Source organism: Oncorhynchus gorbuscha, linkage group LG19, assembly GCF_021184085.1.
Source record: "Oncorhynchus gorbuscha isolate QuinsamMale2020 ecotype Even-year linkage group LG19, OgorEven_v1.0, whole genome shotgun sequence".
Classification (NCBI taxonomy): domain Eukaryota; kingdom Metazoa; phylum Chordata; class Actinopteri; order Salmoniformes; family Salmonidae; genus Oncorhynchus; species Oncorhynchus gorbuscha.
Genome location: NC_060191.1, coordinates 11,918,296 through 11,934,280, shown reverse-complemented (window position 1 = coordinate 11,934,280; position 15,985 = coordinate 11,918,296). Strand labels below are relative to the sequence as shown.

Sequence of the window (15,985 nt, the reverse complement as noted above, 5' to 3'; positions counted from 1 at the left end):
CTTATTGTGGGAAGCTTGTGGAAGGCTCCCTGAAAAATTTGACCCAAGTTAAACCATTTAAAGGCAATGCTACCAAATACTAATTGAGGGTTTTTAAACTTCTGACCCAATGAAATCTGAAAGAAATCTACTATTATTCCGACATTTCACATTCTTAAAATAAAGTGGTGATCCTAACTGACCAAAAATAGGGAATTTGTACTAGGATTAAATGTCAGGAATCATGAAAAACTGAGTTTAAATGTCCTTGGCTAAGGTGCATGGAAACTTCCAACTTCAACTGTAAATAAAATTGTAAAAACAATAAATGAAATGTCACTCTAAAATGTGTGATGTTGTCACACAACACAATGCCACAGATGGCAAGTTGAGGGAGCGTGCAATTGGCATGCTGACTGCAGGAATATCCACCAGAGATGTTGCCAGATAACTGACTGTCCATGTCTTTACTACAAGCCGCCTCCAATGTTGTTTTAGCTAATTTGGCATTACGCCCAACCGGCCTCACAGCCACAGACCACGTGTAACCACACCAGCCCAGGACCTCAACGTCAAGCTTCTTCACCTGCGGGATCGTCTGAGAACAGCCACCCGGACAGCTGATGAAACTGGGTGTTCACAGCCAAAGAATTTCTGCACAAACGGTCAGAAAACGTCTCAGGGAAGCTCATCTGCATGCTCGTTGTCCTCACTAGAGTCTTGACCTGGCCGCAGTTCAACATTGTAACCGACTTCAGTGGGCAGATCTGTACACAATTCCTGGAAGCTGAAAATGTCCTAGTTCTTCCATGGCCTGCATATTCACCAGACACGCGTACGACAACGTTTTCCAGTTACCGCCAATATCCAACAACTTCGCACAGCCATTGAAGTGGAGTAGAACAACATTCCACAGGCCATAATCAACAGCCTGATCAACTCTATGTGAAGGAGATGTGTCGAACCTCATGAGGCAAATGGTATTAACACCAGATACTGACTGGTTTTCTGATCCACGTCCCTACAAAATGGTATATCATACACTGCATTTGAGGAATAATGGGAAAGTAATTCTGCTTTGAAAGTTGATAAACTTGCAACCTCACTTTTGAGAAAATTGCCTTTGAATGTTTTAGTACCTAGAGGAGAGCTCTTCTTTATCTACAGTCATTCAGCATCGTTCACACCCTCTTAAGCTTCAGCCCCACCCATCTCCTTTAAGGATTGAGCCGAGCATTCTGTCCTAAAAAGAGCAGTCAAGCACCCAAGCTAACTGGCTAACATTGGGAGAACGAGCAGCTCACAGACCAGTTTACTCACCCTAGCAGAGCTGGTTAGGCTGTTTTTATGTTATCTGACACTGCCCATTATTCAACGGGTGTTGAGAATTCTGCACTCTGGCACACTCAGATGAGAGTGACTGAAATCGGAGTAGATAGCCAGAGCAAATTTACCAGCTACGTCTATCATCAGTTGTCGCAGTGACATTCTATTGAAAAGGTTACTTGCATAATGGAGTCTTTTGTGAGGACATGTAGCTAGCTAGATAAACAATGAACCATAATCCCAACTCATGACGTTACTACCCTGCATGAGGTAGGTAACTACCCTGCATGAGCAGATAGCAAACCAAACAGGTTCAATGTTAGGCAGCTAACATTGGGCTATAACTAGCAAACAAATGGCTCTGAGATATGAATAGTAAGAACATACACGTAACGTTAGCTAGCTAACAGTACACTAACTTGAATTGAAAACGACTTTGTCAAAATTAGAAATGTGTGCTAGCTAGACTACCTTACCAGTATACATCATTGGTGGATGCTTCTCCCTGTCACAGATGCCATGGTTGCCCCATAGTTTGAAGATGTAATCTGGAGACAGGTGTTTTCTCCATCTCCTTAGTTATCATATTCTAATTCCACTGATTTCAAAACCCGGTCCTACAGAAAGTGGAAAGCAACATTCATACAGTTCTACTACACGATACATTTTTTTAAGCTGCGTTAGACGGGATTACCTACACATACTGACCAGCTCAAATAGACAGAAATGTGCTATATGGCGGATTCATCTGAAAACATCTCTCTGCATGTCCAGTCCACTTATAATCTCAGCCAATCATGGTTGTCGGGAAAGTTGCTAACTTTTCTTTAGCGAAACCAACTAGGCTAGTAATTTAAGCATTTTATTTGTACTTAGAGATGGCATACAAGTTTGTTATTAAGGAACATGAAATTTCACATTTCAGAAGGCATTTTTGCCAAAAAACGCATTTTGAAAAAATAAAAAAAGTTTACGTTCAAATGCTATTGACCCGCGAAATACGCCTAGTTCCCTGAAACGAGTCACGTGTATTCCTAGTAATTTCAAATACATAGATTATGGCCTAATGCATTTATTTCAATTGACTGATTTCTTTATATGAACTTTAACTCAGTAAAATCTTTGAAATTGTTGCATATTGCATTTACATTTTTGTTCAGTGTTTTTGGTCTATGTTTTACTTTGAAGACAATTGTCATGATGTTGTCCTGGGGGGTTGGTTTATGACAGTCATAAATACCTCTTCCCCCCTTTTTCCTCTCTAACCTACTGAGGTTACATTTGCAAAACCCTTGGTTAACATAGAGATTCTGGGAACGTCAGAATTTTGGGGGAAATTAACTATATTCTGGTAATCTGAACAATTGAACATATGCGGTGGTACTTAATGAATATGATTTCAGTTCGGTTGTCATCTGAAACATTCTCATCAATGATAAGATGACATAAACTCTACAGTGGAAAATCTACACATCAGATTTATCAGATTCACATGGAATTGTTGTTCAATGTAAATGTTTGAATATTGAATTATTTGTGATGGGATGAAATGGGATTTTAGCTTCTAAAATGTGAGATTTGGATTTTCATAAAATAGGGCTGCTCAATCAGTGGCCCTCCCCTGTGAAGGAACAAGGGCTATAAAACTTTTCAAACACATACTCCTGTCCCTTCCTATATAAGCCCTGGATGACAACAGAACTTCATGTTCCAATGAGGTAGGATGATGGTCCTTTGTCAGAATGGTTCAGAAAAAAACTACAGAATGAAGCCAACATCAGCATGAGCTTTGGTTGCGAATGGTATGAACTTTGAACTCTTATTCACGACAGAAGGGATACCTCCTAGCCGTTGAGTTAGCGACCGCAGCTGCAAACGCAGGTTAGAAAGGAACAGACAGAGTATCCCATCTACCACACAACGACGTGACTACAACTTATCCAAGTGACCACCAGAGACATTCTTCAAAGGACAGAGGACTCGGTTTGGCCACACGGTCTTCCATATACCACCAACCTACTGAAGCGCAGCTCAGAGTAAATATTTATTGCATTTTCCTTTTCCCAATGGGCGGTTATTTAGAATGCATCAGATACTGTATTTATGATAGCACAGCTTCTTCCCTTTGTTCCCCAGTCCCCCGCTCTTTCACTCAACCCAGCCCCTTTTCCTTTGTGTAACAAGCTGTCATATCTGTTCCGCCCGCTAGGGACATTTTCCTTTATGACGTAATTTGTAATCAAGTTATGATTTAATTATGTGTATGTGAATTCTGTGTGATTAGTTAGGTATTTAGTAAATAAATAATTAAACCAAATGTTGTATTGCTGATTCAACTTGTTAGCCAGGGTTCTTGCAGATAACCAAGAATGTACAACTTTCAGATTATGAGACTGAAGTAAGATGACGATTGATATTGACTCCTATTGATGTAAAATATTACTAGATCTTTAACAGTTTATTCGGAAGATAACAGCTCTATAAATATTATTTCGTGGTGCCCGACTCTCTAGTTAATTACATTTACATGATTAGCTCAATCAGGTGATATTAATTACGGAGAAATTATTTTATAGAATAGCATGTTTTAGCAATTAATCCAGCATAGCCAAAGACACTACACAATGTGCATTTGCTTTGACTCTAGTTTCCCATTTGCACATGAGCATTTGTGGAGCATAACAAAAGAGAAACCAAGCAAAGCATCAAACAGTTCTCCCTAAATTCCGTTTTTCCCTCCGTGTCTCACTCAATCAATTGCTTTGCGACTGCTCCCTCTACACACATGGTTGGCCTACAAAAATAAATGCCTATAAAAATGGATCTAACTGATGAGATACACAAGCTACATTCCATGCCAAATGACGACTGTTTTATTACAAGTACAAAATGTACTGGTTGACTTAAGTATAGGAAATGTGTGTTCCAACAACGAGATGCAGTTTTGGAATAATTGCGTCCCGTCTAATTTCCGTTTAGGCTACTTTGCGGTTGTCACTAGTTACAACAACCAAAAAGTCCAAATTGGCTATATCGTAAAAAAATTCAAACACTTATTTTTTTGGTCATAATTTAAGGTTAGGGTTAGGCATAAGGTTAGCAGTGTGGTTAAGGTTAGGTTTAAGGGATAGGTTTAGAAATGGGCGGGGTTAATTACTTTTATAGGACCAGGGCACAAATAATAATATAATAATCAATAATTTTGCTCTTTATTTAACCATCTTACATATAAAACCTTATTTGTTGATCGAAAATTGTGAATAACTCACCACAGATGAAAGGGTGTGCTTGAAAGGATGCACATAACTCTGCAATGTTGGGTTGTATTGGAGAGAGTCTCAGTCTTAAATCATTTTCCCCACACAGTCTGTGCCTGTATTTCGTTGTCATGCTAGTGAGGGCCGAGAATCCACTCTCACATAGGTACGTGGTTGCAAAGGGCATCAGTGTCTTAACAGAGTGATTTGCCAAGGCAAGAAACTCTGAGCGCAGCCCTATACAGAAATCTGGCAGTGGCTTCTGATTAAATAAAATTTTAACAGAACCGCTTGTTACAATTTCGATGAGGCTCTCTTATTCAGATATCGGTAAGTGGACTGGAGGCAGGTCATGAAAGGGATAACGAATCCAGTTGTTTGTGTCATCATTTCAGGAAAGTACCTGCATAATTTCGCACCCAACTCAAGTGCATAGTCCGTAAGCTTGAGTTCATTTGCACACAAAAAAATCATACAATGATGGAAATACATGTGTGTTGTCCTTGTTAATGAAGACAGAGAATTGCTCCAACTTCTTAATCATAGCCTCAATTTTGTCCCGCACATTAAAAATAGTTGGAGAGTCCCTGTAATCCTAGGCTCAGATCATTCAGGCGAGAAAAAACATCACCTAGATAGACCAGTAGTGTGAGAAACTTGTCATCATGCAAGCAGTCAGACAAGTGAAAATGATGGTCAGTTAAAGACAACTTTACGCGAGTCTCGCAGCTAAAACAAAATGTGTCAATACTTTACCCCTTGATAACCTACACACTTCTGTATGTTGTAAAAGTGGCCCATATCAATGCATAATGCAGAAAATACACAAGAGATCAGGGACCTTGCTTTAACAAAGTTAACCATTTTCACTGTAGTGTCCAAAACGTCTTTCAAGCGGACAGGCATTTCATTGGCAGCAAGAGCCTCTCAGTGGTTATAGCAGTGTACCCAAGTGGCGTCAGGAGAAACTGCTTGCATGCGCGTTACCACTCCACAATATGTCTCCCCGTCATGGCTTTTGCGCCATCAGTACAGATACCAACACATCTTGACCACCAAAATCCATTTGATGTCACAAAGCTGTCCAGTTCTTTAAAAATATCCTCTCCTGTTGTCCTGGTTTCCAGTGGTTTGAAGAAGAGGATGTCTTCCTGAACTGATGCCCCATAAACTTAACAGACATATACCAGGAGCTATGCCAGGCCAGCCACATCTGTTGACTCATCCAGCTGTAACGCATAGCATTCACTGGCTTGTATGTGAAGCAGTAATTGTTTCAAAACATCTCCTGCCATGACAACGATGCGTCGTGAAACAGCGTTGTTTGATGAAGACATTGGCTGTATAGTTTTTTTGGCTTTTCCCCCAGAATTGTCCCAGCCATATCCGCAGCAGCAGGAAGAATTAAGTCAACAATAGTATGGGGCTTGCCTTTCCTAGCCACTCGGTAGCTCATCAAATAAGACGCTTCTAGCCCCTTCTTATTAACGGTATCTGTTGCTTTTATAAATGTCTTACTACTCAAAAGTCAGCTTTATTCTCGCTCAAAAAACTCCATTGGTTTATTTTTCAAATTGTTATGTTTTGTTTCTAACTGCACAAGAGTGAAGGTTTCCCGCTAGAGAGTAACGGTTAATGTGATTGGATGTTAATTATTTGACTAGGCTACCTGTATGTGACATTGTGTTTTTATTTCGCTGAACACAAGAAGGTTTCATTTTATTTTTGGCAGTGAAACGAGGCTACTCAGGTAAGAAAAAAACTCACCCAATTGTATAGCCCAGTTGGAAAATATAACTGTACTACATGACAAAGTGTTTTGTTTAAAAAAATGTGAAACACATTTTAAGTTGGAATATCACTGACGGCATTGCGCGTTCCCCTGGGGGAACCCAAATTGGCATACCTGGCCTAGGCTATCTTCATTGTAAAGGGATTAAACACTGTTTCCTATGCTAGTTCAATGAACCACAAACAATTAATGAAAATGCACCTGTGGAACGGTCGTTAAGACACTAACAGCTTACAGACGGTAGGCAATTAAGGTCACAGTTATGAAAATTTAGGACACTAAAGAGGCCTTTCTACTGATTCTGAAAAACAAAACAAAATAAAGATGCCCAGTGTCCCTGCTCATCTGCGTGAACGTGCCTTAGGCATGCTGCAAGGAGGCATGAAGACTGCGGATGTGGCCAGGGCAATAAAATTGCAATGTGCGTACTGTGAGACACCTAAGACAGCGCTACAGGGAGACAGGATCGTCCTCGCAGTGGAAGACGTGTAACAACACCTGCACGGGATTGGTACATCCGAACATCACACATGCGGGACAGGTATAGGATGGGAACAACAACTGCCCGAGTTACACCAGGAATGCACAATCCCTCCATCAGCGCTCAGACTGTCCGCAATAGGCTGAGAGAGGCTGGGCAGAGGGCTTGTAGGCCTGTTGTAAGGCAGGTCCTCACCAGACATCACTGGCAACAACGTCGCCTATGGGCACAAACCCACCGTCGCTGGATCAGACAGGACTGGCAAAAAGTGGTCTTCACTGACGAGTCGTGGTTTTGTCTCACCAGGGGTGATGGTCGGATTCACGTTTATCGTCGAAAGAATTAGCGTTACACTGAGGCCTTTACTCTGGAGCAGGATCGTTCTGTGCATGATTTCCTGCAAGACAGGAATGTCAGTGATCTGCCACGGCCAAGGAAGAGCCCGTATCTCAATCCCATTGAGCACGTCTGGAACCTGTTGGATCGGAGGGTGAGGGCTAGGGTCATTCCCCCCATAAATGTCTGGAAACTTGCAGGTGCCTTAGTGGAAGAGTGGGGTAACATCTCACAGCAAGAATTTCCAAATCTGGTGCAGTCCATGAGGAGGAGATGCACTGCAGTACTTAATGCAGCTGGCGGCCACACCAGATACTGACTGCTACTTTTGATTTTGATCACCCCTTTGTTCAGGGACACATTATTCCATTTATGTTAGTCAAATGTCTGTGGAACTTATTCAGTTTATGTCTCAGTTGTTGAATCTTGTTATGTTCATACAAATATTTACAAATGTTAAGTTTTCTGAAAATAAACGCAGTTGACAGTGAGAAGACGTTTCTTTTCTTGCTAAGTTTATATGAGGCAATTTGGCAATTAGTTATCTATAATGGTTATGATTAATTGTTGAGCACTGTTGGCATATAGATGAATGCAAACATACACTACTTGATTAAAAGTATGTGGACACCTGCTTGTCGAACATCTCATTCCAAAATAATGGGCATTAATATGGAGTTGGTCCCCCCTTTGCTGCTATAACAGCCTCCACTTGCCTGGGAAGGCTTTCCACTAGATGTTGTAACACGTACTTCCGTCGCCGACAGAGATGGCCGCCTCGCTTCACGTTCCTAGAAAACTATGCAGTTTTTTGTTTTTTTGTTACATGTTATTTCTTACATTAGTACCCCAGGTCATCTTAGGTTTCATTACATACAGTCGAGAAGAACTAGTGAATATAAGAGCAGCGTCAACTCACCATCAGTACGACCAAGAATATGACTTTCGCGAAGCGGATCCTGTGTTCTGCCTTTCACCCAGGACAACGGAATGGTTCCCAGCCGGCAACCCAAAAAAACGACTTTGTAAAAGAGGGAAACGTAGCGGTCTTCTGGTCAGACTCCGGAGACGGGCTCATCGTGCATCACTCACCAGTATACTTCTCGCCAATGTCCAGTCTCTTGACAACAAGGTTGATTAAATCCGAGCAAGGGTAGCATTCCAGAGGGACATCAGAGACCGTAACGTTCTTTGCTTCACGGAAACATGGCTCACTGGAGAGACGCTATCGGAGTCGGTGCAGCCAGATGGTTTCTCCACGCATCGCCGTATATATTCCCCCCCAAGCAGACACATCGATGGCTCTGAACAAACTTTATTTTACTCTTTGCAAACTGGAATCCATACATCCTGAAGCTGCATTCATTGTAGCTGGGGATTTTAACAAGGCTAATCTGAAAACAAGACTCCCTAAATTGTATCAGCATATCGATTGCGCCACCAGGGCTGGCAAAACCTTGGATCACTGCTATTCTAACTTCTGCGACGCATATAAGGCCCTGCCCCGCCCTCCTTTCGGAAAATCTGACCAAGACTTCATTCTGCCGATCCCTGCCTACAGACAGAAACGAAAACAAGAAGCTCCCACGCTGACGTCTCGTCAACGCTGGTCCGACCAATCTGATTCCACACTCCAAGACTGCTTCCATCACGTGGACTGGGATATGTTTCGTATTGCGTCAGACAACAACCTTGACGAATACACTGATTCGGTGTGCGAGTTCATTAGAACGTGCGTTGAAGATGTCGTTCCCATAGCAACGATTAAAACATTCCCAAACCAGAAACCGTGGATTGATGGCAGCATTCGCGTGAAACTGAAAGCGCGAACCACTGCTTTTAATCATGGCAAGGTGACCGGAAATATGACTGAATACAAACAGTGTAGCTATTCCCTCCGCAAGGAAATCAAACAAGCTAAGCGTCAGTATAGAGACAAAGTATAATCTCAATTCAACGGCTCAGACACAAGAGGCATCCCCAGCCGCGCCCTCAGAGCATGCGCAGACCAGCTGGCTGGTGTGTTTACGGACATATTCAATCAATCTCTGTCCCAGTCTGCTGTTCCCACATGCTTCAAGAGGGCCACCATTGTTCCTGTTCCCAAGAAAGCTAAGGTAACTGAGCTAAACGACTACTGCCCCGTAGCACTCACTTCCATCATCATGAAGTGCTTTGAGAGACTAGTCAAGGACCATATCACCTCCACCCTACCTGACACCCTAGACCCACTCCAATTTGCTTACCGCCCAAATAGGTCCACAGATGATGCAATCTCAACCACACTGCACACTGCCCTAACCCATCTGGACAAGATAAATACCTATGTGAGAATGCTGTTCATCGACTACAGCTCGGAATTCAACACCATAGTACCCTCCAAGCTCATCATCAAGCTCGAGACCCTGGGTCTCGACCCCGCCCTGTGCAACTGGGTACTGGACTTCCTGACGGGCCACCCCCAGGTGGTGAGGGTAGGCAACAACATCTCCACCCCGCTGATCCTCCACACTGCTGCCCCACAAGGGTGCGTTCTGAGCCCTCTCCTGTACTCCCTGTTCACCCACGACTGCGTGGCCACGCACGCCTCCAAATCATCAAGTTTGCGGACGACACAACAGTGGTAGGCTTGATTACCAACAACGACGAGACGGCCTACAGGGAGGAGGTGAGGGCCCTCGGAGTGTGGTGTCAGGGAAATAAGCTCACACTCAACGTCAACAAAACTAAGGAGATGATTGTGGACTTCAGGAAGCAGCAGAGGGACACCCCCCTATCCACATCGATGGAACAGTAGTGGAGAGGGTAGCAAGTTTTAAGTTCCTCGGCATACACATCACAGACAAACTGAATTGGTCCACCCACACAGACAGCATCGTGAAGAAGGCGCAGCAGCGCCTCTTCAACCTCAGGAGGCTGAAGAAATTTGGCTTGTCACCAAAAGCACTCACAAACTTCTACAGATGCACAATCGAGAGCATCCTGGCGGGCTGTATCACCGCCTGGTACGGCAACTGCTCCGCCCTCAACCGTAAGGCTCTCCAGAGGGTAGTGAGGTCTGCACAACGCATCACCGGGGGCAAACTACCTGCCCTCCAGGACACCTACACCACCCGATGTTACAGGAAGGCCATAAAGATCAACAAGGACAACAACCACCCGAGCCACTGCCTGTTCACCCCGCTATCATCCAGAAGGCGAGGTCAGTACAGGTGCATCAAAGCTGGGACCGAGAGACTGAAAAACAGCTTCTATCTCAAGGCCATCAGACTGTTAAACAGCCACCACTAACATTGAGTGGCTGCTGCCAACACACTGACTCAACTCCAGCCACTTTAATAATGGGAATTGATGGGAAATGATGTAAAATATATCACTAGCCACTTTAACTATGCCACTTTGTTTACATACTCATCTCATCATATGTATATACTGTACTCGATGCTGCATCTTGCCTATGCCGCTCTGTACCATCACTCATTAATTTATCTTTATGTACATATTCTTTATCCGCTTACACTTGTGTGTATAAGACAGTAGTTTTGGAATTGTTAGTTAGATTACTTATTGGTTATTACTGCATTGTCATAACTAGAAGCACAAGCATTTCGCTACACTCGCATTAACATCTGCTAACCATGTGTATGTGACAAATAAAATTTGATTTGATTTGATTTGATTTGCTGCGGGGACTTGCTTCCATACAGCCACAAAAGCATTAGTGAAGTCGGGCACTGATGTTGGGCATTAGGCCTGGCTCGCAGTCGGCGTTCCAGTTCATCCCAAAGGTGTTCGATGGGGTTGAGGTCAGGGCTCTGTGCAGGCCAGTCAAGTTCTTCCACACCAATCTCGACAAACCATTTCTGTATGGACCTCGCTTTGTGCTGATTGCCACAAAGTTGGGAGCACAGAATCATCTAGAATGTAATTTTAAGCTTTAGCATTAAGATTTCCCCTCAATGGAACTAAGGCTCCTAGCTCGAACCATGAAAAACAGCCCCAGACCATTATATTCCTCCTCCACCAAACTTTGCAGTTGGCACTGCATTCGGGCAGTTAGCCTTCTCCTGGCATCCGCCAAATCCAGATTTATCCGTCGGACTGCCAGATGGTGAAGTGTGATTTATACTCCAGAGCAAAAGTTTCCACTGCGCCAATGACTGTGAGCTTACTCTACTACCGCCAAAAAAACAGTCACATTACTCTTGCAAAATCATTTAAAAATACACGGCTATAACTTTGATTAAGTTGTTAATAATTAATGTCCTAATTCAAAAGATTGTTCAGAACACCAGGTGTTTAAATCGGCATATGCTTCATGTGATTTTGACCTAACGCCACGTAAAGTGTTTACATGACATTTGCCATAACCGACCTACTGTCATAATCCATTTAATATCGATGTATTAGTGCAAGTAAACATGCTCAGTGTGAAGAGGGTACAGAGCTACTGTATTCCAGAGAGCCGAGCTGAGAGTCAACCACTGAGAGGCGCTAGAGAACAGTTGTGAGGCAGAACACAACTCCACTCTGGACCAACTGAGCATAAGGAAAGCCTACGCAGAAACTGTGTGCGTGCATGCGCACCCGTGTGTGTTTGTACAGTACCTGTGTATGCAGAATCTCCCCTTTGGTTAGCTGCATGTCTCCAGTGAGCTCTTTGACAGCAATGCCCAGTGGCTCCAACCGCTTACTGGAGTAGTTTGTCATCTCTGCTGCCAGTGCCTTCATAGGAACTACATACACTATCTACAGAGGGAGGGAGAGAGAGATGGAGGGAAGAGAGGGAGCAAGTAGGAGAGAAGAGAGAGAAAGAGGGAGGGAGAGAGAGATGGAGTGAAGGGAGGGAGAGAGATGGAGGGAAGAGAGGGAGCGAGTAGGAGAGAAGAGAGAGAATGAGGGAGGGAGAGAGAGATGGAGGGAAGGGAGGGAGAGAGAGATGGAGGGAAGAGAGGGAGCGAGTAGGAGAGAAGAGATAGAAAGAGGGAGGGAGAGAGAGATGGAGGGAAGAGAGGGAGCAAGTAGGAGAGAAGAGAGAGAAGGAGGGAGGGAGAGAGAGATGGAGGGAAGGGAGGGAGAGAGAGATGGAGGGAAGAGAGGGAGCAAGTAGGAGAGAAGAGATAGAAAGAGGGGGGGAGAGAGAGACGGAGGGAAGGGAGGGAGCGAGTAGGAGAGAAGAGAGAGAAAGAGGGAGGGAGAGAGAGTTGGAGGGAAGAGAGGGAGCGAGTAGGAGAGTAGAGAGAAAAAGAGGGAGGGAGAGAGAGATGGAGGGAAGAGAGGGAGCGAGTGGGAGAGAAGAGAGAGAAAGAGGGAGGGAGAGAGAGATGGAGGGAAGAGAGGGAGCAAGTAGGAGAGTAGAGAGAAAAAGAGGGAGGGAGAGAGAGATGGAGGGAAGAGGGAGCAAGTAGGAGAGAAGAGAGAGAAAGAGGGAGGGAGAGAGAGATGGAGGGAAGAGGGAGCAAGTAGGAGAGAAGAGAGAGAAAGAGGGAGGGAGAGAGAGATGGAGGGAAGAGAGGGAGCAAGTAGGAGAGAAGAGAGAGAAAGAGGGAGGGAGAGAGAGATGGAGGGAAGGGAGGGAGCGAGTAGGAGAGAAGAGAGAGAAAGAGGGAGGGAGAGAGAGATGGAGGGAAGAGAGGGAGCGAGTAGGAGAGAAGAGAGAGAAAGAGGGAGGGAGAGAGATGGAGGGAAGGGAGGAAGCGAGTAGGAGAGAAGAGAGAGAAAGAGGGAGGGAGAGGGATAGAGGGAAGAGAGGGAGCGAGTTGGAGAGTAGAGAGAGAAAGAGGGAGGGAGATAAATATATATAGAGAAAAGGGAGAACGGTGTGCAGGGAGGGGGAGAAAGAGAGAAAGAAAGTGAGAGGAAGTGAAAGGTCACGGTCATGATAAATGAGTGTACAGCAGAGTATCACTTGTTCCCTGGCAACCAGCATAAATCACTATTTATTGAAAAATATGAAACAGGCCACTTAGATTAAGAAAAGTTTAATGGAGATGTACTGTATGAGAAAGTGGCAATACTCGCTGGCTGGCATTGGGTGTGTGGTGTTAGAATGGGTGTGTATTAGAACATGTGTGTGTGTGGGGAGGGGGGGGGGTGTGTGGCTTTATAGGGACAACCAATAATACATGTGTTCTACTGTATGTTTGTATGTCTCGCTCACACACACACACACACACACACACACACACACACACACACACACACACACACACACACACACACACACACACACACACACACACACACACACACACACACACACACACACACACACACACACACACACACACAGCTGAGTGGTACCTTGAACTCATGCTTTTTGATGACCCCTCCAGGTTGGATGTGCTGTCTGATCTAATGGAGGACTGTCAGCATGGCGATGTTGGTCTTGCCGGCCCCGGTGGGGAAACAGATGAGCAGGTTCTCATTGGTGTTGTAGGCTGTCTCAAACACTATGGACTGGATCCTGTTCAGACGCTGCATCCCCTTAAACACCAACTAACCAACCTGGGGGGAATGAAAGAGGGAGAGCGAGAGAGAGAAACAGAGAGCGAGAGAGAGTGTGTACTTTAACCATTTGTACATTGTTACAACACTGTATGTATACATAATATAACATTTGTAATGTCTTTATTGTTTTTAAACTTCTGTATGTGTAATGTTTACTGTTAATTTGTATTGTTTATTTCACTTTTGTATATTATCTACCTAACTTGCTTTGGCAATGTTAACACGTTTCCCATGCCAATAAAGCCCCTTGAATTGATTTGAGAGAGACAGAGAGAGAGCGAGAGAGAGACAGAGAGAGAGAGCGAGAGAGAGACAGAGACAGAGTGAGAGAGACAGAGAGAATGAGAGAGGCAGAGAAAGAGCGAGAGAGAGCGAGAGAGAGGAAGAGAAAGAGCGAGAGAGAGACAGAGAGAGACAGAGAGAGATCAAGAGAGAGCGAGAGAGACCGAGAGAGACCGAGAGAGACCGAGAGAGACAGAGAGAGAGCAAGAGAGACAGAGAGAGCGAGAGAGAGCGAGAGAGAGACAGAGAGAGCGAGAGAGACAGAGAGAGAGCGAGAGAGACAGAGTGAGAGAGAGAGAGAGACAGAGAGAGAGCGAGAGAGACCGAGAGAGAGCGAGAGAGACAGAGAGAGAGCAAGAGAGAGCGAGAGAGACCGAGAGAGAGCGAGAGAGAGAGCGAGAGAGAGAGCGAGAGAGACCGAGAGAGAGCGAGAGAGACAGAGAGAGAGCGAGAGAGAGACAGAGAGAGCGAGAGAGAGCGAGAGAGAGAGACAGCGAGAGAGCGAGAGAGACAGAGAGAGAGCGAGACAGAGAGAGAGCGATGAGTCAAACAGTGGAAAGAACACTGACAAACCACTCCCCCCACATACACACGAGTGTAAACCTATCTACCACTGATTGACAGACCATTTCCCTCATTCTATAGGGCAGGTTTTCCAACTGGTGGCCAACGGGCCAAATGCTTTTATAAGGAAAGAGAGACAGAGAGAGAGCAAGAGAGAGCGAAAGAGAGACAGAGAGAGCGAGAGTGAGAGTGAGAGAGAGCGAGCGAGAGACAGAGAGAGAGCGAGAGACAGAGAGAGAGAGAGACAGAGAGAGAGACAGAGAGAGAGTCAGAGAGAGACAGAGAGAGAGAGACAGAGAGAGAGAGAGAGCGAGAGAGAGAGAGCGCAAGAGGAGGGAAGATAATAAGAAAAGGTTCAAATCAGAGTAATTATGAGAGTCAATGCAAAGACAGACATGGGAGCATAATGATACAAGTCCAACATACACGTCAGGACAGAGCAGAGTGGACGGGAGAGATGGTCAGGGTAAAGACAAACATTGGCTGTCCTTATTGAGAGTGTCACCAGAACATTTGAATGGTTTTAGATGAGTCACACAGTGGAAAGAACACTCTGACAAACCACTCCCCCCCCACATACACACAAGTGTAAACCTATCTACCACTGATTGACAGACCATTTCCCTCATTCTATAGGGCAGGTTTTCCAACTGGTGGCCCACGGGCCAAATGCTTTTATAAGGCCTCCCCAAGTCTTCTGAGCATAAAAGTATTTATTTAGCATTTTGGGGAGAACTTGTGAAGGTGGTAAATGACATTTTGATGGCATCGGACCGAGGCTCTGCATCTGTCCTCGTGCTCCTAGACCTTAGTGCTGCTTTTGATACCATCGATCACCACATTCTTTTGGAGAGATTGGAAACCCAAATTGGTCTACACGGACATGTTCTGGCCTGGTTTAGGTCTTATCTGCCGGAAAGATATCAGTTTGTCTCTGTGAATGGTTTGTCCTCTGACAAATCAACTGTACATTTCGGTGTTCCTCAAGGTTCTGTTTTAGGACCACTATTGTTTTCACTATATATTTTACCTCTTGGGGATGTTATTCGAAAACATAATGTAAACTTTCACTGCTATGCGGATGACACACAGCTGTACATTTCAATGAAACATGGTGAAGCACCAAAATTGCCCTCGCTAGAAGCATGTGTTTCAGACATAAGGAAGTGGATGGCTGCAAACTTTCTACTATTAAACTCGGACAAAACAGAGATGCTTGTTCTAGGTCCCAAGAAACAAAGAGATCTTCTGTTGAATCTGACAATTAATCTTAATGGTTGTACAGTCGTCTCAAATAAAACTGTGAAGGACCTCGGCGTTACTCTGGACCCTGATCTCTCTTTTGAAGAACATATCAAGACCATTTCGAGGACAGCTTTTTTCCATCTACGTAACATTGCAAAAATCAGAAACTTTCTGTCCAAAAATGATGCAGAAAAATTAATCCATGCTTTTGTC

At 44.4% G+C, this 15,985-nt stretch overlaps 1 pseudogene; it reads right to left on the bottom strand.

Annotated features, from left to right (window-relative positions):
• LOC124006000 overlaps nucleotides 1-15,985 on the bottom strand; it is a 181,360-nt pseudogene that overhangs the window by 139,071 nt on the left and 26,304 nt on the right.